General features: G+C 43.8%; 2 pseudogenes; both read right to left on the bottom strand.

Moving 5' to 3' along the window:
• Positions 1-235: 235 nt before the first annotated feature.
• Positions 236-2355, bottom strand: LOC117448972 (protein FAM110A-like; annotated as a pseudogene).
• A 5857-nt stretch (positions 2356-8212) lies between these two features.
• Positions 8213-21485, bottom strand: LOC117448973 (protein FAM110B-like; annotated as a pseudogene).
• Between the last annotated feature and the right edge of the window lie 5477 nt (positions 21486-26962).

The raw sequence follows: 26962 nt of genomic DNA, 5'->3' as shown, positions 1-26962 counted from the left end.
GCTGTCCATCAAACTTAAATTTCCAAAATAAAGATAAAATCTTTTTGTCAAATAAAAAAACAAATGGACGTGAATTACTATCAGTTTCATTATGACATTTATACTTTCGTTTTAAATCTCACTGGCTGCAAAACTGAGTCAACAAGTCAACTGCAGGGTAACTGATTACTGAACATGTGGAGATGATCTGCTTTTCTCGTTGGGTTTTTGAACGGACAAACTAGACATTTCACGACTTTGGAAAACTAGGAGGTTTGACATTTTATAACCCAATCGATTAATCATTTAAACTGGATAATAATTCCTAATTACCGGCCTATTTAAGACCATTTACCACTGTGCCGTTCATTGTTCATTTAAAAGGCTTCTAGAAATTGTGACATATCAACAATAAATCGAGAAATAATCAACCTCTTAAGTGGTCGAGAAGAATCCTTGGTTGCAGCCCTTTTTCACAGAATGCATCAAACTGGAATTTTTTTTTTTTACTATTCTCTGATGTTCATATTAATGAAGAACATAACCTGCAGATTATTTCTGGAAGTAGTTGCAGCCCAGTTTAAGACCATTAGTTAACCGTTTTTTTTTTGCACATTCAAAGCCTTGGAGGAACGACCCCGGACATTCCCCCTGTATTCCCTGATGTTATATTAATCTAGAGAATGACCTGCAGATTAACTGATGGTCAAAATGATGTTGGAGGAACTGCCAAAGACACTTTTCAGTATTTTCCGACATTTATATTTATCTACAAAAGAACGTGCAGATGAATTGACATTGAACATATTATCTGGTTGCAACCTGTGCAACAAATTGGTCCTTTTGCTCAATTCAAGTCTTGGAGAAACTGGGAATGCACATTTGGCACAATTTGTTGACATACATACTAAAGAACAAATAACCGTTGGATGGATCCGTACTGAAGCAGTCTTTAGATGCTATAGGTTGGTGCTCTTGGTGTCTTTGGCCTGTCGGAGTCCGTACAGCCACTTGATGACTCTGGCGTTCTTCTCGATGACAGAAACTCCATAAGGAACTCTCGCTGCGGCGTTCCCAGCCTCCTCCTCTTCCTCCTCCACCTCCTCTTCTTCCTCACCGGTACACTCGGACCCCGGAGCGCTGACGCTGCGGAACCGAGCCAGGGACAACGATGTCGGAGCAGGAGCCGGCGAGCTGCAGGTCGGACGGGTTCGACGCCGCACAGGTTGAAGAAACGTTCCATGGAGCAGCGGTCACTCAGGTCCGATTTGGAGCGGGCGAGGGAGCGGCGCTTCCTGGAGCTGGAGGAGGAGAGGAGGGTGATGGCGGGGGAGGGGGGCGGGGAAGCAGGGAGGGAGGGGGGGAGGGAGGTGGGGAAGGAGGAGGAGGGGTTTTTACCAGCAGGACATTCAGGTTATATGCAGCGACTACGGGTTTCAGAGGCGAGGCCCGGGATTGGTTCTGGTGTGGAAGAGACGCAGGTGGGAGGGGCCTGGGTGGAGGGGAGACGGGGGTGAAGAGGGAGGGGCTGCAGGGCTGGAGCATTGTAGTGGGGGGGGTCTGCAGGCAGGAGGCAGGACGTCCCACCCTGCGCACCGTCCCTGCAGCCGGAGGAGAACCAGGATCCTCCATAAGGGGTCGATACCAAGGTTTTTAATCTGATTTTAGCCGACTGGAACCATCGGGGCGAGGGGGGGGGCACGGACGCTCCTTCTGCTGCTGCGGGCCTGCAAGAGGGGGCGAGAGGGGGAGGGGGCGAGAGGGGGGAGGGGGCGAGAGGGGGGAGGGGATGGTGAGTTAAAGGAGCAGGGAAATTATGCTTTAAAATCGTGCACCAAAAATGAAATGCACTATAAACATTACACTGCATTTAGGCTGACGCTTTTATCTAAAGCGAGTATAAAAAGCTGTAATAAAAATAAAAAGTGTAAAAGATTATAAAAACAGAAGAAAAGCAAAAAGCAAAAAAAGTCAATAAATTTTTTAAAAGAAACTTAATTTAAACAAATAAATAAAACAAAAACACTCACGTTGTTGTGTTGAGTCAGCGGTTCCAGCCGGTGCCCTCTCCTCACAGAGCGCCCCCCCCTCACTGACACTGATCAGGTTGCTGAGGTGCTGCAGGTCCAGCTGCGCCCCCCCCGGCTTAGTGTTCGTCTTCCTGGTGGGCCTCATCACCGCAGAGCTCATCAGGGGCCCGTTCCTCACCTCCAGGGGCCCCTTCCTCACCTCCAGGGGCCCGTTCCTCACCTCCAGGGGCCCGTTCCTCACCTCCAGGGGCCCCTTCCTCACCTCCAGGGGCCCGTTCTTCATCTCAAGAGGCCCTTTCCTCACCTCCAGGGGCCCCTTCCTCACCTCCAGGGGCCCGTTCTTCATCTCAAGAGGCCCCTTCCTCAGCTCCAGGACCTCCAGAGGCCATTTCCTCAGCACCAGGGGGACCCTTCCTCAGCCCAAGAGGCCCGTTCTTTATTTCAAGAGGCCCCTTCCTCACCTCCAGGGGCCCCTTCTTCATCTCCAGGGGCCCGTTCCTCAGCTCCAGGACCTCCAGGGGCCACTTCCTCTCCTCCAGAGGCTGCGGTTTACTCAGAGCCCCCTGACTCTTCACGTACTTGGCCTTGTCGGCCTCCAGCCTCTCCACGGCGCTCTGCCTCGGCCCCGCCGCCACGGCCCCTCAGCTGCCGGTAGAAGTCGGGTCCCCCGGCCCCTTCGGCCTCAGGCGGGGGGGGGTCCCCGCTAGAGCCGTCCTCTTCAGCTGCTGTTGGAGCGTCTCCAGAGGCATCTTGTTTAAAAGTCCTATCTGTCCTTGAAATAAATCCAGGTTCTGCTGAAGCTGAATGTGTGCGGCGGATCAGCTGCGCTCCATCTCTGAAGATCTATAATCCCCGCATCTCAGAGGGAATCTAGTTCCTGTGGAAAAAAGACACATCAGTCACGAGGATGAATACATATCCTGCTGATGTTTCAGGTGTATATCAGTATGTAGTGTCTCTACTTTAAAGAGTCCTCTCCTGCTGATGTTCAGGGTGTATATCAGTATGTAGTGTCTCTACTTTAAAGAGTCTCTCCTGCTGATGTTCAGGTGTATATCAGTATGTAGTGTCTCTACTTTAAAGAGTCCTCTCCTGCCTGATGTTCAGGTGTATATCAGTTTGTAGTGTCTTCTACTTTAAAGAGTCCTCTCCTGCAGATGTTCAGGTGTATATCAGTATGTAGTGTCTCTACTTTAAAGAGTCCTCTCCTGCTGATGTTCAGGTGTATATCAGTATGTAGTGTCTCTACTTTAAAGAGTCCTCTCCTGCTGATGTTCAGGTGTATATCGTATGTAGTGTCTCTACTTTAAAGAGTCCTCTCCTGCTGATGTCAGGTGTATATCAGTATGTAGTGGTCTCTACTTAAAGAGTCCTCTCCTGCTGATGTTCAGGTGTATATCAGTATGTAGTGTCTCTACTTTAAAGAGTCCTCTCCTGCTGATGTTCAGGTGTATATCAGTATGTAGTGTCTCTACTGGGACATGTCTCCATGCTCAAAAAGCTCTTTATTTCTCTCACACTCCCTGTGCTGCAGCACCTCTTTCACCCTCTGTCTGAAACCAGAGCCCAGTCTGCTCCGATTGGTCAACCACTTAGAGATGTCCCGCCCCTTAGCCTATCACGTACAAGGTGTTGCACGGCTAGCCAATAGAAGCACTGGTGGTAACATTCTGATTGTTCCGGAAGTAAACAAAGGAGAAATAAAGGGCTTTTCAGGGGGGGGGGGGGGGACCATTTACATGCAACCAAAACCTAAAACAACCCACTACAGGAAAGGGAAAGCCCAATAGGGCCTCTTTAAGTATGGTCCCAATAACTAGCAGCCTGCATGTCAAAAGCAGTACGCAAAAACCCAGTACGTTCCACTGTCAACCGGCCACATTCAAACTCTGCAGAACATATACTTCTCTGGCCGTGCTGACCCACGACCAGCGGGTAAATGAGCAAGAGGCTCAAGTTCAAGTACGCCTAAATTGTATGCATACTGCGTACTGCATACAGTGTGTACTGCATACAGTGTGTACTTTGCGAGGGGCTGCTAGCAATACAAGGAGTGGTTTTGAACGCAGCCTACAAATGGATTTACTTCACTATAATACTTTAAAAGCTCAATTGAAGTCATTTTAACTGAGGTTTTTTTTTCATCATAATGCAGCTATAATCCTCTTGGTTCAAAATACAGATAAAAAGGGCAGTTTATGTTGAGCACGTCACCAAATTATTACTGCGTAGAATATGTTGTTAAGGCAAAAATAAAACTAGCAAATGTTAGAATAGCATCCAGCTAGCATAGTGCTAATTAGGAAAGTCCTTTCTTAAGAGCAGCTGGGAGTTTGTTTATCGTACGTTAGGAGCATTTCAGACAGGTTTCTATCCGGTGGGAAAGGACACTGGTTTGAAGTTAGGACACCTGAACATATCAAGGCTAACATGCATTGTTTGATATTTTATTTACGCTCAGACATGTCCAGGCATTTTGTGCAGATTGGTCCCGGATATAAAAAGACATTCCTGCCTTGTTTATAGAGGGAGGGAAAAATCATTCTGCGTTCCAAACCTTTAGAGGAAACATGCATTGTTTGCATATTTGTTTTGCATCGACTTGATCAGGAACTTGAAGTGAACAGTGTTATACTTTGTTTAACACTGGCGTGTATAAAACAAACCCACTGTCTCCATATAGGAACATTTAAAAACGACTTCCTGTTCAAAGTCAACGCTACGTTTCTGCTAATCCCAAATAGCTAGAAGCAAACACACAGAGACAAACATGCACGGTCATAAGCACTGCGTACCACATGCACACAGACATATTGACTTCAATGTGCTCTTGTTTACTTGGGCAACACATGTCAATATAATCAGATTGTATCATGTCTGAGAATGTCAAAAGTAAAAACCCTTCTGATGCAGTTTTAATAACAATTTTGTAAATGAAGTCTCTGCTGGGACAGAGGTAGAACATTATGCATGTCTAGAAACTGGACACGTCATTATAACCTTTACAGCGTTTCGTTCAAACTATTTAGCCGACACTTTGATCGAAAGCAATATAACAGTGTAAATTCAGACGTCTCAATAGTCCACACTTTATTTCACATTCTCTCTGACTAAAGTAATGAATAAATAAAATGTGCGTACCAAAGAGAAGGGTCCCATGAGACTCTTTAGAAGACCTTTAACACCAACAGCAAAACACCTCCAGCCAAACACCCTGCAGCCAATCAGCTGCTCTCAAACAATTACTCTCCATCATACACACACATACACAAAGAGTAACACAGCAAGCAGGAGAAGGCACAAGTGTGTGTGTGTGTGTGTGTGTGTGTGTGTGTGTGTGTGTGTGTGTGTGTTTCTGGACAGCTGTCAACAAGCTATTGGGCGCATTCACACCGTAGTACTTTTCCCACAAAAGGTTCATGAGAACTCTTTAGTTCTCATGAACTCGGTCTCCATTGGCCAGCAGCGCGGGTGAGTCATCTAGTGTTTATATTAGGGCCGGGACTTTAACACGTTAATTAAGATTAATTAATTACACAAAAATTAACGCACTTTAATCGCACAGCGGACGTTTCTCACTGGTTGAGTTTCAGGCGTACCGATTATACTGGAGCACCAACTAACGTTCATGAACTTCAGCATGGGACTTCAAACAACAACAAACCACGGGGAACAATAGTCAAACATGAACAAGCTGATGAGACCGCTTTGGTCGGCCCCGTGGATGGGACATTTTGCAAATTATGCAAAAAAAGAATTTGCATATCACCGCAGCACATCAAGCCTAAAGTATCACCTAAATGCAAAGCATGTAGCAGCTAGCGTGGACGTTAGCCCGACTACGAGTGCAAGGAACCACACCCTGACCCAACCCACACTCAGCCAGATGACTGGTTTCAGGGCCAGGATAAGTGAGTCCACGTCTGAGAGAATAACCAGCTCCCTGGCTCACTGGATTGCACTCGACTGTCGACCACTTGGAGTCAAATCCATGTGAAAATGGCTTCTCACTGTTCTCAGGTCAGATATGTATATTTGATTAAAAATGCGATTAATTTCGATTAATTAATTACAAAGCCTCTTATTAATTAGATTAATGTTTTTAAATCGAGTCCCAGCTCTAGTTTATATATATCTATGGCAAAAACCACTTCACGGCGTATACTGCCGCCCAAAGTCCCCGGCCGGAAGTCTCCGGAGTTGGGGACTGGCTTCCGAGTAGATCGCCAGAACGCCGACACCTCCTCATCTCCACCGCTCCCATGTTTTATTTTGTGTTGCCATAAGTTAGTCTCTCTTCGTTTCTGCGCTGGGCTAATGCTAATAATGCTAATGCGGGGATAATAAAATGGCGGCTTCACCAAACTTTTTGGGAGTTTTAGGGAGTGTGGTTTGCAATCCGCCCAGCCAATCAGACACAGGAACCTTTTTCTCCCACGAAAGTCCCTGCTCTCTTACAGGGACGGAAAAGGTTCTCATGAACTAATTTTAGTACCGGCTCTTCTTGGTGTGAACGCGACAAAAGAGTTCTCATGAACTAAATTCTCATGAACCTAAGTGTGGAAAGTACTGCGGCGTGAATGCGCCTATTGTGTATCGTCTAGAGCAGGGGTTCCAAACCTTTTTACACACTATTGGAGCGACTTTGATGGTTAGGATTAATTCATTTGGATTCCCGCTGAATGAAGAAATTAAAGGACGGCGCAAGTTGAAACAATTCACAAAGGGATTAAACTGTTTAAAACACGCTCAAAGTAAGCCGGATTTTGCCGATGTGTTTATGTGGATTAAAAAAAATGGTAAATAATCTACAAAATGTAGGAGACCGATCTGATCTGAGCAACTGTGACAAATAATCCAACTGAAACCGGCATGGACAATGGCCATGTTTTAAAAATGCGCTTATCCAGAAAAGCCTGGTTTGGACACTTTACGCACAGAAGGAACATTTCTATTAAAGAAAGAATTATACATTTCTGTCTTTTTATGCCTTTAATAGCTACTAACTTGAATTTTTATTAAAACGAATCAATCAATTATTTTTTATTGTAATGAAGAGACAAGGCTTTTAGTGACAATCATGTATTGCGTTACAATTATATGTAAAACATTTTTTTTTTTAAAGTCTAAATATGATATTTGGCCTCAAATCATCTGAGGCCTGGCGCCCCTCTACGATCTTTGGCACACAGTTGGGAAACACTGGTCTAGAGGCAACACACACACACACACACACACACACACACACACACACACAACACACACACACACACACACCACACACACACACACACAACACACACACACACACACAACACCCACACAACACACACACACACACACACACACACACACACACACACACACACACACACACACACCACACACACACACACACACGTTTAAATACAGCAGACAGTTGCCTGGGCTTGCAGCAGCTTCTTCCTGAACTACAATCACAATAAAGTAACTAAGTACATTTACTAAAGTACTTTAATCCTGCTGATGTTCAGGTGTATATCAGTATGTAGTGTCTCTACTTTAAAGGTCCTCTCCTGCTGATGTTCAGGTGTATGTCAGTATGTAGTGTCTCTACTTTAAAGAGTCCTCTCCTGCTGATGTTCAGGTGTATATCAGTATGTAGTGTCTCTACTTTAAAGAGTCCTCTGCTGCTGATGTCAGGTGTATATCAGTATGTAGTGTCTCTACTTTAAAGAGTCCTCTCCTGCTGATGTTCAGGTGTATATCAGTATGTAGCGTCTCTACTTTAAAGAGTCCTCTCCTGCTGATGTTCAAAAAGCTCTTTATTGTTCTCACACTGCCTGTGCTGCAGCACCTCTTTTCACCCTCTGTCTAAAACCAGAGCCCAGTCTGCTATGATTGGTTAGCTGGCTGGCTCTGTTGTGATTGGTCAGGTCAACGGCTTAGAGATGTCCCGCCCCTTAGCCTATCACATACGATATGATGGAGCGCTAGCCCATAGAAGCGCGAGTGTAACAGTGATGTCGCTATGTTCCAGAAGTGAACAAAGGAGTCCAATGGAGGCGTTTTAGGCAGGGAGTGTTCTTTTACGAGGCAACACAGGGATTTTAGCCTTTGCAGACCATTTACTTGCACACAAACCTATAGAACACACTACAGGAGAGGGAACACCCAGAGAGCAAAAAAGGTTCCTTTAACATAAAACACCGTGTCAAACAAGATGCGTTCACTGTACAATCTTTAATGCCGTTCATTCACGGACCACAGAGGGACTTCCACAAAGAAAAAGCATTTAAAAAAGACAAATTAACAAAGAAATATTGAAGACTTTCGCTGTCCATCAAACTTAAATTTCCAAAATAAAGATAAAATCTTTTTGTCAATAAAAAAACAAATGGACGTGAATTACTATCAGTTTCATTATGACATTTATACTTTCGTTTTAAATCTCACTGGCTGCAAAACTGAGTCAACAAGTCAAACTGCCAGGGTAACTGATTACTGAACATGTGGAGATGATCTGCTTTTCTCGTTGGGTTTTGAACGGACAAAACTAGACATTTCACGACTTTGGAAAACTAGGAGGTTTGACATTTTATAACCCAATCGATTAATCATTTAAACTGGATAATAATTCCTAATTACCGGCCTATTTAAGACCATTTACCACTGTGCCGTTCATTGTTCATTTAAAAGGCTTCTAGAAATTGTGACATATCAAACAATAAATCGAGAAATAATCAACCTCTTAAGTGGTCGAGAAGAATCCTTGGTTGCAGCCCTTTTTCACAGAATGCATCAAACTGGAATTTTTTTTTTTTACTATTCTCTGATGTTCATATTAATGAAGAACATAACCTGCAGATTATTTCTGGAAGTAGTTGCAGCCCAGTTTAAGACCATTAGTTAACCGTTTTTTTTTTGCACATTCAAAGCCTTGGAGGAACGACCCCGGACATTCCCCCTGTATTCCCTGATGTTATATTAATCTAGAGAATGACCTGCAGATTAACTGATGGTCAAAATGATGTTGGAGGAACTGCCAAAGACACTTTTCAGTATTTTCCGACATTTATATTTATCTACAAAAGAACGTGCAGATGAATTGACATTGAACATATTATCTGGTTGCAACCTGTGCAACAAATTGGTCCTTTTGCTCAATTCAAGTCTTGGAGAAACTGGGAATGCACATTTGGCACAATTTGTTGACATACATACTAAAGAACAAATAACCGTTGGATGGATCCGTACTGAAGCAGTCTTTAGATGCTATAGGTTGGTGCTCTTGGTGTCTTTGGCCTGTCGGAGTCCGTACAGCCACTTGATGACTCTGGCGTTCTTCTCGATGACAGAAACTCCATAAGGAACTCTCGCTGCGGCGTTCCCAGCCTCCTCCTCTTCCTCCTCCACCTCCTCTTCTTCCTCACCGGTACACTCGGACCCCGGAGCGCTGACGCTGCGGAACCGAGCCAGGGACACGATGTCGGAGCAGGAGCCGGCGAGCTGCAGGTCGGACGGGTCGACGCCGCACAGGTTGAAGAAACGTTCCATGGAGCAGCGGTCACTCAGGTCCGATTTGGAGCGGGCGAGGGAGCGGCGCTTCCTGGAGCTGGAGGAGGAGAGGAGGGTGATGGCGGGGGAGGGGGGCGGGGAAGCAGGGAGGGAGGGGGGGGGAGGGAGGTGGGGAAGGAGGAGGAGGGGTTTTTACCAGCAGGACATTCAGGTTTATATGCAGCGACGACGGGTTTCAGAGGCGAGGCCCGGGGATTGGTTCTGGTGTGGAAGAGACGCAGGTGGGAGGGGCCTGGGTGGAGGGGAGACTGGGGGTGAAGAGGGAGGGGCTGCAGGGGCTGGAGCATGTAGTGGGGGGGTCTGCAGGCAGGAGGCAGGACGTCCACCCTGCGCACCGTCCCTGCAGCCGGAGGAGAACCAGGATCCTCCATAAGGGTCGATACCAAGGTTTTTAATCTGATTTTAGCCGGACTGGACCAGTCGGGGCGAGGGGGGGGGGCACGGACGCTCCTTCTGCTGCTGCGGGCCTGCAAGAGGGGGCGAGAGGGGGAGGGGGCGAGAGGGGGGAGGGGGCGAGAGGGGGAGGGGATGGTGAGTTAAAGGAGCAGGGAAATTATGCTTTTAAAATCGTGCAACCAAAAATGAAATGCACTATAAACATTACACTGCATTTAGCTGACGCTTTTATCTAAAGCGAGTATAAAAAGCTTTAATAAAATAAAAGTGTAAAAGATTATAAAAACAGAAGAAAAGCAAAAAGCAAAAAAAGTCAATAAATTTTTTAAAAGAAACTTAATTTAAACAAATAAATAAAACAAAAACACTCACGTTGTTGTGTTGAGTCAGCGGTTCCAGCCGGTGCCCTCTCCTCACAGAGCGCCCCCCCCTCACTGACACTGATCAGGTTGCTGAGGTGCTGCAGGTCCAGCTGCGCCCCCCCCGGCTTAGTGTTCGTCTTCCTGGTGGGCCTCATCACCGCAGAGCTCATCAGGGGCCCGTTCCTCACCTCCAGGGGCCCCTTCCTCACCTCCAGGGGCCCGTTCCTCACCTCCAGGGGCCCGTTCCTCACCTCCAGGGGCCCCTTCCTCACCTCCAGGGGCCCGTTCTTCATCTCAAGAGGCCCTTTCCTCACCTCCAGGGGCCCCTTCCTCACCTCCAGGGGCCCGTTCTTCATCTCAAGAGGCCCCTTCCTCAGCTCCAGGACCTCCAGAGGCCATTTCCTCAGCACCAGGGGACCCTTCCTCAGCCCAAGAGGCCCGTTCTTTATTTCAAGAGGCCCCTTCCTCACCTCCAGGGGCCCCTTCTTCATCTCCAGGGGCCCGTTCCTCAGCTCCAGGACCTCCAGGGGCCACTTCCTCTCCTCCAGAGGCTGCGGTTTACTCAGAGCCCCCTGACTCTTCACGTACTTGGCCTTGTCGGCCTCCAGCCTCTCCACGGCGCTCTGCCTCGGCCCCGCCGCCACGGCCCTCAGCTGCCGGTAGAAGTCGGGTCCCACCGGCCCCTTCGGCCTCAGGCGGGGGGGGGTCCCCGCTAGAGCCGTCCTCTTCAGCTGCTGTTGGAGCGTCTCCAGAGGCATCTTGTTTAAAAGTCCTATCTGTCCTTGAAATAAATCCAGGTTCTGCTGAAGCTGAATGTGTGCGGCGGATCAGCTGCGCTCCATCTCTGAAGATCTATAATCCCCGCATCTCAGAGGGAATCTAGTTCCTGTGGAAAAAAGACACATCAGTCACGAGGATGAATACATATCCTGCTGATGTTCAGGTGTATATCAGTATGTAGTGTCTCTACTTTAAAGAGTCCTCTCCTGCTGATGTTCAGGTGTATATCAGTATGTAGTGTCTCTACTTTAAAGAGTCCTCTCCTGCTGATGTTCAGGTGTATATCAGTATGTAGTGTCTCTACTTTAAAGAGTCCTCTCCTGCTGATGTTCAGGTGTATATCAGTTTGTAGTGTCTCTACTTTAAAGAGTCCTCTCCTGCAGATGTTCAGGTGTATATCAGTATGTAGTGTCTCTACTTTAAAGAGTCCTCTCCTGCTGATGTTCAGGTGTATATCAGTATGTAGTGTCTCTACTTTAAAGAGTCCTCTCCTGCTGATGTTCAGGTGTATATCAGTATGTAGTGTCTCTACTTTAAAGAGTCCTCTCCTGCTGATGTTCAGGTGTATATCAGTATGTAGTGTCTCTACTTTAAAGAGTCCTCTCCTGCTGATGTTCAGGTGTATATCAGTATGTAGTGTCTCTACTTTAAAGAGTCCTCTCCTGCTGATGTTCAGGTGTATATCAGTATGTAGTGTCTCTACTGGGACATGTCTCCATGCTCAAAAAGCTCTTTATTTCTCTCACACTCCCTGTGCTGCAGCACCTCTTTTCACCCTCTGTCTGAAACCAGAGCCCAGTCTGCTCCGATTGGTCAACCACTTAGAGATGTCCCGCCCCTTAGCCTATCACGTACAAGGTGTTGCACGGCTAGCCAATAGAAGCACTGGTGTAACATTCTGATGTTCCGGAAGTAAACAAAGGAGAAATAAAGGGCTTTTCAGGGGGGGGGGGGGGGGACCATTTACATGCACCAAAACCTAAACAACCCACTACAGGAAAGGGAAAGCCCAATAGGGCCTCTTTAAGTATGTCCCAATAACTAGCACTGCATGTCAAAAGCAGTACGCAAAAAACCCAGGACGTTCCACTGCAACCGGCCACATTCAAACTCTGCAGAACATATACTTCTCTGGCCGTGCTGACCCACGACCAGCGGGTAAATGAGCAAGAGGCTCAAAGTTCAAGTACGCCTAAATTGTATGCATACTGCGTACTGCATACAGTGTGTACTGCATACAGTGTGTACTTTGCGAGGGCTGCTGCAATACAAGGAGTGGTTTTGAACGCAGCCTACAAATGGATTTTACTTCACTATATACTTTAAAAGCTCAATTGAAGTCATTTTAACTGAGGTTTTTTTTTCATCATAATGCAGCTATAATCCTCTTGGTTCAAAATACAGATAAAAAGGGCAGTTTATGTTGAGCACGTCACCAAATATTACTGCGTAGAATATGTTGTTAAGGCAAAAATAAACTAGCAAATGTTAGCAATAGCATCCAGCTAGCATAGTGCTAATTAGGAAGTCCTTTCTTAAGAGCAGCTGGGAGTTTGTTATCGTACGTTAGGAGCATTTCAGACAGGTTTCTACCGGTGGAAAGGACACTGGTTTGAAGTTAGGACACCTGAACATATCAAGGCTAACATGCATTGTTTGATATTTTATTTACGCTCAGACATGTCCAGGCATTTTGTGCAGATTGTCCCGGATATAAAAAGACATTCCTGCCTTGTTTATAGAGGAGGGAAAAATCATTCTGCGTTCCAAACCTTTAGAGGAAACATGCATTGTTTGCATATTTGTTTTTGCATCGACTTGATCAGGAACTTGAAGTGAACAGTGTTATACTTTGTTTAACACTGGCTGTATAAAACAAACCCACTGTCTCCATATAGGAACATTTAAAAACGACTTCCTGTTCAAAGTCAACGCTACGTTTCTGCTAATCCCAAATAGCTAGAAGCAAACACACAGAGACAAACATGCACGGTCATAAGCACTGCGTACCACATGCACACAGACATATTGACTTCAATGTGCTCTTGTTTACTTGGGCAACACATGTCAATATAATCAGATTGTATCATGTCTGAGAATGTCAAAAGTAAAAACCCTTCTGATGCAGTTTTAATAACAATTTTGTAAATGAAGTCTCTGCTGGGACAGAGGTAGAACATTATGCATGTCTAGAAACTGGACACGTCATTATAACCTTTACAGCGTTTCGTTTCAAACTATTTAGCCGACACTTTGATCGAAAGCAATATAACAAGTGTAAATTCAGACGTCTCAATAGTCCACACTTTATTTCACATTCTCTCTGACTAAAGTAATGAATAAATAAAATGTGCGTACCAAAGAGAAGGGTCCCATGAGACTCTTTAGAAGACCTTTAACACCAACAGCAAACACCTCCAGCCAAACACCCTGCAGCCAATCAGCTGCTCTCAAACAATTACTCTCCATCATACACACACACATACACAAAGAGTAACACAGCAAGCAGGAGAAGGCACAAGTGTGTGTGTGTGTGTGTGTGTGTGTGTGTGTGTGTGTGTGTGTGTGTTTCTGGACAGCTGTCAACAAGCTATTGGGCGCATTCACACCGTAGTACTTTTCCCACAAAAGGTTCATGAGAACTCTTTAGTTCTCATGAACTCGGTCTCCATTGGCCAGCAGCGCGGGTGAGTCATCTAGTGTTTATATTAGGGCCGGGACTTTAACACGTTAATTAAGATTAATTAATTACACAAAAATTAACGCACTTTAATCGCACAGCGGAACGTTTCTCACTGGTTGAGTTTCAGGCGTACCGATTATACTGGAGCACCAACTAACGTTCATGACTTCAGCATGGGACTTCAAACAACAACAAACCACGGGGAACAATAGTCAAACATGAACAAGCTGATGAGACCGCTTTGGTCGGCCCCGTGGATGGGACATTTTGCAAATTATGCAAAAAAGAATTTGCATATCACCGCAGCACATCAAGCCTAAAGTATCACCTAAATGCAAAGCATGTAGCAGCTAGCGTGGACGTTAGCCCGACTACGAGTGCAAGGAACCACACCCTGACCCAACCCACACTCAGCCAGATGACTGGTTTCAGGGCCAGGATAAGTGAGTCCACGTCTGAGAGAATAACCAGCTCCCTGGCTCACTGGATTGCACTCGACTGTCGACCACTTGGAGTCAAATCCATGTGAAAATGGCTTCTCACTGTTCTCAGGTCAGATATGTATATTTGATTAAAAATGCGATTAATTTCGATTAATTAATTACAAAGCCTCTTATTAATTAGATTAATGTTTTTAATCGAGTCCCAGCTCTAGTTTATATATATCTATGGCAAAACCACTTCACGGCGTATACTGCCGCCCAAAGTCCCCGGCCGGAAGTCTCCGGAGTTGGGGACTGGCTTCCGAGTAGATCGCCAGAACGCCGACACCTCCTCATCTCCACCGCTCCCATGTTTTATTTTGTGTTGCCATAAGTTAGTCTCTCTTCGTTTCTGCGCTGGGCTAATGCTAATAATGCTAATGCGGGGATAATAAAATGGCGGCTTCACCAAACTTTTTGGGAGTTTTAGGGAGTGTGGTTTGCAATCCGCCCAGCCAATCAGACACAGGAACCTTTTTCTCCCACGAAAGTCCCTGCTCTCTTACAGGGACGGAAAAGGTTCTCATGAACTAATTTTAGTACCGGCTCTTCTTGGTGTGAACGCGACAAAAGAGTTCTCATGAACTAAATTCTCATGAACCTAAGTGTGGAAAGTACTGCGGCGTGAATGCGCCTATTGTGTATCGTCTAGAGCAGGGGTTCCAAACCTTTTTACACACTATTGGAGCGACTTTGATGGTTAGGATTAATTCATTTGGATTCCCGCTGAATGAAGAAATTAAAGGACGGCGCAAGTTGAAACAATTCACAAAGGGATTAAACTGTTTAAAACACGCTCAAAGTAAGCCGGATTTTGCCGATGTGTTTATGTGGATTAAAAAAAATGGTAAATAATCTACAAAATGTAGGAGACCGATCTGATCTGAGCAACTGTGACAAATAATCCAACTGAAACCGGCATGGACAATGGCCATGTTTTAAAAATGCGCTTATCCAGAAAAGCCTGGTTTGGACACTTTACGCACAGAAGGAACATTTCTATTAAAGAAAGAATTATACATTTCTGTCTTTTTATGCCTTTAATAGCTACTAACTTGAATTTTTATTAAAACGAATCAATCAATTATTTTTTATTGTAATGAAGAGACAAGGCTTTTAGTGACAATCATGTATTGCGTTACAATTATATGTAAAACATTTTTTTTTTAAAGTCTAAATATGATATTTGGCCTCAAATCATCTGAGGCCTGGCGCCCCTCTACGATCTTTGGCACACAGTTGGGAAACACTGGTCTAGAGGCAACACACACACACACACACACACACACACACACACACACACACACACACACACACACACACACACACACACACACACACACACACACACACACACACACACACACACACACACACACACACACACACACACACACACACACACACACACACACACACACACACACACGTTTAAATACAGCAGACAGTTGCCTGGGCTTGCAGCAGCTTCTTCCTGAACTACAATCACAATAAAGTAACTAAGTACATTTACTAAAGTACTTTAAGCTACTTAATTAAACATTTGAGGAACTTGTATTTGAGTATTTCCATGTTATGCTTCCCTATGTTACGTCTACTCCACTCACATTTAAATGTACATTTGACTTCAGCACATTTATTCAACAACAATGGTTACTTTGCAGGATCCAATTATTAATTTCAAAATGTATTTAAATAAAAACTTGATGGATTACCATACCCGAAAGTTAAAGTTAGATCCCTATACTGAATTACAAAATAAAAAAGATGAACAATTATATATATATATATATATATATATATATATATATATATATATATATATATAACTGTGAAATGGGCCCTGTGAATAATAAGTACATTTACATTTCAATATGTTTTAACTAGAGCCGGGACTCGATTACATTTTTTTATCTAATTAATTAGAGGATTTGCAATTAATTAATCGAAATTAATCGCATTTTTAATCAAATATACATATTTGACCTGAGAACAGTGAGAAGCCATTTTCACATGGATTTTACTCCAAGTGGTCTACAGTCCAAGTGCATGACATTAAGGATTTTGGGAGATGGCCCTGTGGGCCATCTAAGCTAATTTACAGATGGCCCTGAGCCCATTAGAGATTGCCCTGAAAAATGCACGCGGACGAAATGGCACGAAGGGTTTGGGGGGCCTCCGTCCCCCTAGAACATTTAGATTTGTGCAGGTCTTAGATGCTGTCTGGTGCATTCTCTAGACTGAATTATAAGATGAACCACCACAATATGATATTGTACAATTTCAATTGTATTCTTCATTTCACTTGTTTGTTTGTTCTTGTTTGTGTTTGCTCGCTTCCTGCATAGCTATAAGAAACACTTAAGTTGTTGGTCAAAACACTTTCCATCTGATGAAGGCAAATGCCTTCCCAGATGGAAAAAAGTAGAAAACATTACATTCAGTTATAACTGCCAAAACAAACATTATTTACACTATTATGGCCCCTGTTAAAAATGTGTGTAATGTTAACTACTGTAAGTTGGTCGAACGAATGCCTCCTCATCCGGAAGCTGACCGAGCAGACCCGAGCAGCAGTCGAGAGGAGCCGAGCGCATCCGCGAAGCACACGTCAGAGTTCCTGTTAGCCGGCAAATCTAAATATCTTCGGTCAAAATAATTTCCCTTTAGAGCAATACCGCTTAAGTTGCGCCACTTATGTGACAGAATAGAATAGTCAACTCTAATGTCTAAAGGCCCTGACACACCAACCCGATTTTGGGAGTCAGAGGCCGTCAGAGGCTGTCGGGCATTCGCGGCGCCGTAGTCAGGTTGGTGTGTCCCGCACCGTCGACCATGACACGCCTTATTTGGACTGCCAGACCCGATGCATGGCCGATTCAACATGTTGAATCGGCCATGCATCGGGTCTGGCAGTCGGACCAAATAATCACTCTGATTGGCTGTTCAGCTAGTGAATCAGTGCATGAGAAGCGAAGCGGAAGTGAGGGACGTAAACAAACGATTTAAGAAGGCACACACAGACTGCTATTCATTTTCATCTCATCATGGCGATCTGGAATGATGCAAACGAAGACCTGCTCATCACCTTGATCCAGGAGAGGCCAGCTCTGTATGATATTACGGAGAAAAGATACTCTTCTTCTTCTCTGTCTTCCGGTTGTTGCCTCTTTTGAATGACGAATACACACTACCGCCGCCTGCTGGTAAGGAGAGTTATTGCCACTCACGCACTGAAGTCGGTGCGGTGTGTTCCCGTGCGACACATGGCCAAAACGCAGGAGAACACGGCCAGGCAACAGCCGACTTCAGCGTCGGCTAGTCCTCTGGTGACTGCTTGGTGTGTCAGGGCCTTAACACTTAATGTGGAGAAAGAGATGTCCTGGATGGGTTGATTGTGCGTTGATCTGTTGGTAATGCCTCGGGGTTCCGGTGGGCATGTAAACAAATGCATAATGCTGCGCTATACTTTGCGGCCTCATCCAGTTGCATAGCGACACTTATTGTGTAGTTGTCTTTTAATAAGCAGGTAGTCATATCATTAGCTATAACTAGCTGGATCTGATCGATATGGACATAAACGCGAGTGAAGTCTAATCTGACGGGAGAGAGAGATCAGCTGCTGACGACTCGAGACTCGACACGCAGCTCTGCATAACCACATGCAGCGGTGAGCGGAACAAAACACACACTTCAGGTTAGAATATCACACGTAGCTATTTTAATTACCTCTCAAACTACCGTAACTAGTTATAGATATGTTTAGTTTTACTGTCGGGTCACTCATTACTGGATCCGCGAGCTGCATGATACTGGCATAATAGATTGCCCGATCGGGCCACCAGCAGGTGAGGCTTCATTGCCCGAGCTAAATACTAGACAGGGCTCAGTGCTCGGACCTATTTTGTTCACATTATATATGCTTCCGTTAGGCAATATTATAAGGAATCATTCTGTAAACTTTCATTGTTATGCGGATGATACTCAACTATATTTATCAATCAAGCCTGATGAAATTAATCATCTAAATAAAATTCAAGACTGCCTTAAGGACTTAAAAACGTGGATGACCTTACACTTTTTGATGTTAAACACGACCAAAACTGAAGTTATTGTACTTGGCCCGAAGAATCTACGAAACAAATTATCTAAAGATATACTAACTATGGATGGCATTAATTTGGCCTCCAGTGAGACTGTAAGGAATCTTGGTGTTATATTTGATCAGGATTTATCCTTTAACGCCCACATAAAATCAATTTCAAGGACCGCCTACTTCCATCTACGTAACATCGCAAAGATCAGGCATATCTTGCCTCAAAACGATGCAGAGAAACTAGTCCATGCATTTGTTACTTCAGGGCTGGATTATTGTAACTCCTTATTATCAGGGAGTACCAAGAAGTCAATCAAGTCGCTTCAGCTGATTCAAAATGCTGCGGCTCGTGTACTAACCAGAGTTAGGAAAAGGGACCACATTACTCCTGTTCTGGCTGCCTTACACTGGCTCCCTATAGAACACAGGATAGAATTTAAAATTCTTCTTCTCGCCTACAAAGCCCTTAATGGGCAGGCGCCATCTTACCTTAAAGAATTCATTATACCCTACTGTCCTACTAGGGCATTGCGTTCCAAGAATGCAGGGTTGTTGGTTGTTCCTAGAGTCTCTAAAAGTACAATGGGAGCCAGAGCCTTTTCTTATCAAGCTCCACATTTGTGGAATCAGCTTCCAGTTTGTGTTCGGGCGGCAGACACCCTATCCGTTTTTAAGAGTGCGCTTAAGACCTTCCTTTTTGATAAAGCTTATAGTTAGGGCTGATTAGATTCAGCCCCTAGTTTTGCTGATATAGGCTTAGTTTGTCGGGGGACATCTTACTTCTTCCTTCTCTCTGTCTATACCTGTGTACTCTCATGTTCCCATTAACCCAGCTTCCCCAAATGTCTTTCTTTTTGGTGTCTATATACGCCGGGATCCGGAGTCATGGATGATCCTGCGGTCCTGTGTCCTGCATCGCGAGCCCTGGATCTTGAGTCGTGGCTGTGGTCCTGGATCATCGGTCCTGGATGGATATCCTCGTGGATTCATCTTCCTATTATACACACATGCATTTCCAAACATTTGGACTACCTATGTTGCAAATGTATTATCTTTTCAATTTACACACGGCATCTATTGCACGTCTGTCCGTCCTGGGAGAGGGATCCCTCCTCTGTTGCTCTCCCTGAGGTTTCTCCCATTTTTCCCTTTAAACTGGGTTTTCTTTGGAAGTTTTTCCTTGTACGATGTGAGGGTCTAAGGACAGAGGGTCTAAGGACAGAGGGTCTAAGGACAGAGGGTGTCGTATTGTCATACTGATATTCTGTACACACTGTGAAGACCACTGAGACAAATGTAACATTTGTGATATTGGGCTATATAAATAAACATTGATTGATTGATAGATGGCCCCGGGCCATCGGGCAGTCCTTAATGTCGAGCCCAGTGACAATCCAGTGAGCCAGGGAGCTGGTTATTCTCTCAGACGTGGACTCACTTATCCTGGCCCTGAAACCAGTCATCTGGTTGAGTGTGGGTTGGGTCAGGGTGTGGTTCCTTGCACTCGGAGTCGGGCTAACGTCCACGCTAGCTGCTACATGCTTTGCATTTAGGTGATACTTTAGGCTTGATGTGCTGCGGTGATATGCACATTCCTTTTTGCATAATTTGCACACAACCGTGCTCTTATCTTATCGACGCTTCCATCCGTCCGTTTTTTAAAACAAAGTGTCCCATCCACGGGGCCGACCACAGCGGTCTCATCAGCTTGTTCGTTCATGTTTGACTATTGTTCCCCGTGGTTTGTTGTTGTTTGAAGTCCCATGCTGAAGTCATGAACGTTAGTTGGTGCTCCAGTATAATCGGTACGCCTGAAACTCATCCAGTGAGAAACGTTCCGCTGTGCAAAAATAAGTACGATTAAAATGCGTTAATTTTTTTAACGCGTTAATTTTTGTGTAATTAATTAATCTTAATTAACACGTTAAAGTCCCGGCCCTAGTTTTAACCAAATACATCAATATCAAATCAATGTAATGTTTGATCCATAAGTACTGTGATTAAAGGCAATAATAAGATGTCCTTTGGTGCATTCAGAAAAGGACATCAGTTTCCTGTAACGCAGCTTCTAAAACCAGGAAGCTGCTAATGCAATAATTCAATATCAGAACATGTGAGACGATAAATACGATGTGACAATATCGATATAGAATATATATACTGTCCAGCTGTTATTTAGGTACACTTAGGTTTACTTTTACTTCAAATAAATGCAGTACTTTTACTCATAACAAAGTATTTCCACACTGCTGTATTACTATTTGAATTACTAGAAATCTAAGGACGTCCTCCCCCTCTTTCTAAAGTCACAACGACCAAGTTCAGCTCGGCATCCCTCTTTGAAATGCGAAGGTCGCCACGATGAACTTGATTTGAAAGTGTGTGTTTTAATGTCTGTGTGTGTTAGAAAAAGTCAGCATATGCCAGTCACATTCTCCACATATTTCCCATTCCAGTCTGAGCCAAACTCTAGCTGATAGAGACTCTCCTTATACCTGCCCTCAAGACACACACACACACACACACACACACACACACACACACACACACACACACACACACACACACACACACACACACACACACACACACACACACACACACACACACACACACACACACACACACACACACACACACACACACACACACACACACACACACACACACACACACACACACACACACACACACACACACACACACACACACACACACAATTAAAAGTAACAACAGGCTAAAAAAAGGTGAGTCACACAACACAGACACAGCCTCTAATTTAGTTTCTTAACGTTTCTGTGCCAGCATGTCCTGCCTTTCAGAGTAAATGACAAACATGGAGGCAGACACACAAAAGGAAGCAGGTAAACAACCAAAGAAACGTCCTAATTGCACTTGAACGCCTCACCTGGCCTGCCCTGACACGCCTGCCTGTCTAAAGGTGTACTAGCTGATTTATCTTGAACGTTCAGTCACAAAAACTCACCTGTTTCAGTCCCCGTGGATCCTTCTAGTGTAGAACACACTGTGCTGCCCGGCGTAGGAGTGTGTTTGAATGTGTGTGTGAGTGGACTCTCAGCTCAAGACAAACCTGTTTGACTCATTCGTTTCTCCTAAGCTCCGCCCCCCGCCCTCTGATTGGTCCGTTCACTCTCCTACAAGGAGATAACCTGCTTCTGGTCACATGACTTTGTTCCTGCTGATAACACTTCCAGGGTTCAGAGGTCACCTGCATGTTTATGACTATATAAATATGGCACCATGATAACAAATAACATGATAAATAAGAAAGAAATTAGGACAAACAGTGTATTTCATTGTGTATAAGTATATATATATATTTTAGTTCTTTCTAGCCCAAGAACTACAGCAATATGGCCGTATGATAATGTGTATGTACCCTGGTATGAAGAGTTGTGTGTGTGTATATAATGTTAATACAAAGATGTGAGATATATTATCTTTACAACTATAAAAATATAGTATGAATAAGAAGCAAAAATAACCAATTTTGATGAATAGATGTTAATTTGTAAAACCCTTTCTAAGTATTTCCTCTCCTTTTCTAACTCTATTTACCCAAACCTGAAACTGTGTATATATAAGATGTATTTCTTGTGAATGTATGACTACAAATCTAAGACATTTTCTATGTTTTCTCTTAAATGTCGTACTTTCTCAGATATTTTTGGATGTACTTTTTTGTACATTTTTGTCTTAAAATGTCCGATATTTTCTGTTTTTTTTCTGGTAAATGTATGAATTTGCACTCAGAAAAAATGTCATTGTCTTCTGGAGATGTATTATTTGTGATCTCAGAGAATAGATACGTTTCTTGTACATTTCCCTTAATAATACATGAAGCTCAGCGCAAGTTCAACCAGGAAGACCATTCATTTATTATGTCAATGGCCCTTCTCACTTCTCTTATTTTTCATTTCCTCGCTCCTCGGCCTCATCGGAAGTTGATTTGTCTGCGCCATCTTGAGTAGTGTCCCAATGGCCTTATTTCTGCCGGAGGAACGAGGAGCGATAATGGAGGAGCTATAACCGAGGAACCACCAGTCCTTCGATGAAATCCTCAGACACTCGCCCCGCCCCCTTACTGTGTATCGCTCACTGATTGGACGAGGCAGCGCATGCACTGATCTGATGCTTCTTGACATGAGAGCCGTTTCCCAGCGAAGTGAAGAAAACACATGAACCTCACGGGACTCACTCCTCAGTTTATACCGTGTTTTGTTTCAATTAATGTTTCATTTAGTTACAAATATGTGATATATCTGTCAAAAATCATTTTCATGATCGCTTTTTTCGTTTAGCCTATATTTTAAGAATGGCATTTATCTTTTTTGAGAATGAGTTCTTATTTAATGTATTTGGGTCTACAACAGATGATACAAATGTTTGTGTCAGTAAATGGGTACTAACAGAGGCGGGGGTGTGTGTGGAAATAACGGGGACAGAGCTGGCTGCTGTCAGACGATCAGCTGTGCAGCGTCATCACAAACGGACGTCGCTTCACGTGACGCTCCGGAGGAAAGGACGTCCCATTGCTCTGAAAACTCATTTCCCCGCTTCTCGTGGTTTCCTTGCATCTCTCCATGCTTCCCTGGTGGCAGGGACTAGTCGCAGGGAACCGACGCAAGGAATCCATTTAACCGAAGTGAGAAGGACCCCATGTCACGACTCCTCTCAATAAGTGATCGGTGCGTCACTCCCCAGCTTAACCAATGACTTCGCTCTATTCTCACAACAAGCCTATCATAGCCTCCGCTAACCCTTTTAAATCTGCTCTCCCCTCTGACAGCTGTCATTTCAGGTGACTCGACGCAACCCTCCTCCCCCCCCCTTTGTGGCCAGAGAGCTTCAACGAGAAACAGTAGGCTTGTTTGAGACAAGCAAGACCTGCGCAGTTGCGATCAACGTCTTGCTAGTGCGTTGCATGATGGTTAGTCATTTTGTCCGACTTGCTCTGGAGGCTCGCCCACATGAGACTTTGAAATCTCGCGGGACAAAGACGCCCGCAGCCTTGAGAGCGAGGCGAGGCGAGTTGGCGCAGTTGCTCTCCACGAGCTGCGGAAGCGAAATGCTTGATGGGAAACGGCTCGCTGGTATCTCGAGCTGAGCGCTCATTGGTGGTTTTTACCACGTGCTGCTGATGAAACTCTCCAATTGGCTGGCAAAAGTTTGTTGTTGTTTTGTGTCAGTTTTACGTCGCCACATCCATTCCCATTTTTCATCATTGTTCCACAATGTTTATCATCATGAAATTAATATCTATATATTTGATACTATACTGCTTACCGTTTTCATACTTTATATATCTTAGCATATTCATACACACTGTTCATACTGCTCACAGGCTGATATCTAGTGTATTCATACCCCACTGTTTATTCATCATTCAATTCATTCTATATGTTATTCTGTAGATTGTGTACATTACTTTCCACTTCGCTGCTTGTTGCACCTGGTTAGAAGCTCAACTGCATTTCGTTGTCTCAGTACCTGTAATATGTGCAATAACAATAAAGTTTCTCTTTAAGTTAAACCAAATCATTAAAATAAAATCTATTGTAATGTAATGATTTGGTTTAACCTTATTTATTGAATACATCATTTAAAATGGCAAGATTAAATCAAATTACATCCATGTTGTACACATCATAAAGCTTAAAGTGGCAGCTAAAGAATTAACACAGCAGCAGGTCTGTTCAGTTCATGCTCATTCAGCTTCATGTGTGCGGATCTGAAGGACTGATCATTTGTAGCCTGTCCACCTATCAGTTTTGCAAACATTAAGAGGGAGGAGCATTTCTAATGCTGGAACCCAGTCACTGGTGTGGTTCCTCATCATGACTGAATTAACAAACCTATATAAAGCAATGGAGATCACCTTTGTCTACAGTGGGTAACATGGAATTTCCGCCATTGCAAACCCAGCCAGTCAAGCCGACTCCGAGTCCGAGCTGTCCGACTTAAGACGAGCTTTTTGACACCTCCCCCGGCTGCGATCGGCTACTCTCGTCTACTTTCGAGGCGAGCCGCAATGTGTCTCAAACAAGCCTAGTGACATCTAGTTCACTTCAGCCAACTTTATGTGAGCGGCAACATGGAACGATTTTTAGTGAGACAGCGCTTTCTCTAACTGGACCTCTTTGAAATGCAATTGAATATCCCTGCATTATAGCAACAACAACAATAATAGCAATAATAATTAGGAGGAGGAGCGCGGCTGTTCTTTTGTTCTCTGAGGGGAGACTCACCTTCCCACACTTTGAAAACCCCTGCAGAATATCAGATTGTATTACATGGTTTAGTTGAATACTCGATTCTGATTGGTCAATTCAGAACACGTGACACGTTGTTAACCCAGAACAGACCGCTGAAGAGATTTATTGCCCGTTGTTAAGGACGCTCACATCTGCACAAAGAAGTCCGGTCGATTTAATTGTATAGTTTGGCCGAAAAGCAAACTGCATGCTTCGCGTCGGGCTCCCTCACTACTTAGTGAAAGGATGTCCATTCCAGTTTCTCAAAGTCCAAGTTAAATATATTTTTTGGTCCCGAACTAGAAAAAGATGTTGACTTGAAAAGCAGAAAAGCATGATCTGTAATTGTCAAACTGCAAAGGTCTTGTTTGTTTATGTGTTAAATGTGGAATAAATTACACGACAAACAATTAAGACAAATTTAATATCACCATAAAGTTGTCTCTCACAATCATCGACACAGATTATCTGGTCTTTGACCAGAAATAAAACAGCGACCGACACCAAGGTTATAAAAATAAGTGTTTTTTCAATATAAGACAAACGCTGCAGGGTTTTATCTGGACTCAACGGCACACTCAGGAGCTCACTTTAAATCTCCTTTGTGTGAAACTCCATCCCATAATATTTGGCCAGTTAGTGTTCATCGCTGTCATTTACAGTCACATATATAAAAGTAGCACATAAGAGCACAGAGAAGTGGTTACAGTTGGGATAAAAAACAAGATATATTTCATATTAATTTGATGGAGGAGCGAGTTTGCATAATGTCCATCCTCTCTTAATAATTCAAACATTTCCAATAACCATCACTTTTCACAGGTTTCATACACTTGGATACTCTGAAGGTGAAGAAGAGTCGACACTGTGACATAGAAACATCATAACTCAGATAATTCATCAATTTCTTCGATTCAAATCTCAAATGTGAGTTCAAAAAAAAGTTTAATATTCTTAAAAAGACTTTGTTTATTTGAAATTAGATGAAAACAAACTGTCACGGACCCTGCCGTGTTATCTATGATTACTACGCTTTTCATTCATAATTTCAGCGGGAGGGAGGGGGAGTGGCGCTGAGGAACAGCAGAGTGCGGGCTGACGGGTGTCTGTGTTGACATTCCCCTTATTGTGGAATAAAGGGAATGCAGAGACTGGCTACAAGTGTTTTAGGTTCAAGTTAGACAACTAATGTCTGGGTTAGTGTTCATGACTTCATGTTTATGTCCTCTAATGGTTCATCTCAATACACACACAATTTCCGTGCTTTCCAATAGTTTAAAATAGCTTTATTCCACTGTTTAATAACCTGTTCAATACAAACATGCCACTTGTACAAATGAAATAACATTTCTGTGAACTGATATTTGTTTAGTGAGCTTATTAGAGGATGTTCCCATTTATTGGGGATGTTCCCTTTGATTGTAAAATGTCAATGAAGATGTCAGACTTAGTATATTTGTTAATAATTACATACAACACATGGAATTTTTGTGTGTTCCAAATGAATCTGCGGCCCCCTGGTGGCCAGTACATCAATTATGTGGCCCCCACCACCATCAAAGTTGCCCATCCCTGTCTTAAATGTATGACTTGAGTTCTGAAATATTTGTTTTTTTTGGTCTTATAATTATAACTTCAATTCTCACATAGATTCAGAGTTTTCTTTTCATAAATGTATTACTTCAAATCTCAAGTATGTCATATTTTTTCTCGTACATTTCTGGTTCTCGTATATTTGTGTCTGAATAATCGTGGAAAATATTAGATATTTCTCAGAAATGTTGAGTATTTTCTTGGATTATTCCCCCTCCCCCGACTCCATTTTGTATTTCTTTTCACCTACACTGACCCTAATCCGCCATTATGTGATTCTGTTAAATGAAAGGACTCGACTCGCCCGAGGTGTATTGTGCTTCCTCTTGATAAGTAGTGTGTGTGACCACCTTTGTTATTAAAGTCTGCAGGTCTTGTATCATCATGAACCGTCTGAATGCAGAGCGATGAGAGGCTTCAGTTCTCTCTGCACCATCATTTCACTTTGGTGTGCCGTTAGATAGATCCTGTATTGATCCCAAATTAGGAAATGATGTGAGTGTATGGTCTGTGAATGATGGAAGTGTATGGTCTGTGAAAGATAATAATAATAATAGCTTAGATTTATATAGCGCCTTTCATGGGACCCAAGGTCGCTTTACAAGGAAGAACAGGGCAAAAGAAACATAACAAAAGAAAAGGCAGTCAGACAGACAAAAACAACAAATAGATTAGGGGCCAAAGGCCTTGGTGAACAGATGGGTCTTGAGGGCCCTTTTGAAGGCGTCC

Source organism: Pseudochaenichthys georgianus, chromosome 7 (genome assembly GCF_902827115.2).
Source record: "Pseudochaenichthys georgianus chromosome 7, fPseGeo1.2, whole genome shotgun sequence".
In the NCBI taxonomy this organism is placed as follows: domain Eukaryota; kingdom Metazoa; phylum Chordata; class Actinopteri; order Perciformes; family Channichthyidae; genus Pseudochaenichthys; species Pseudochaenichthys georgianus.
This window is presented reverse-complemented; position numbering and strand designations above follow the sequence as displayed.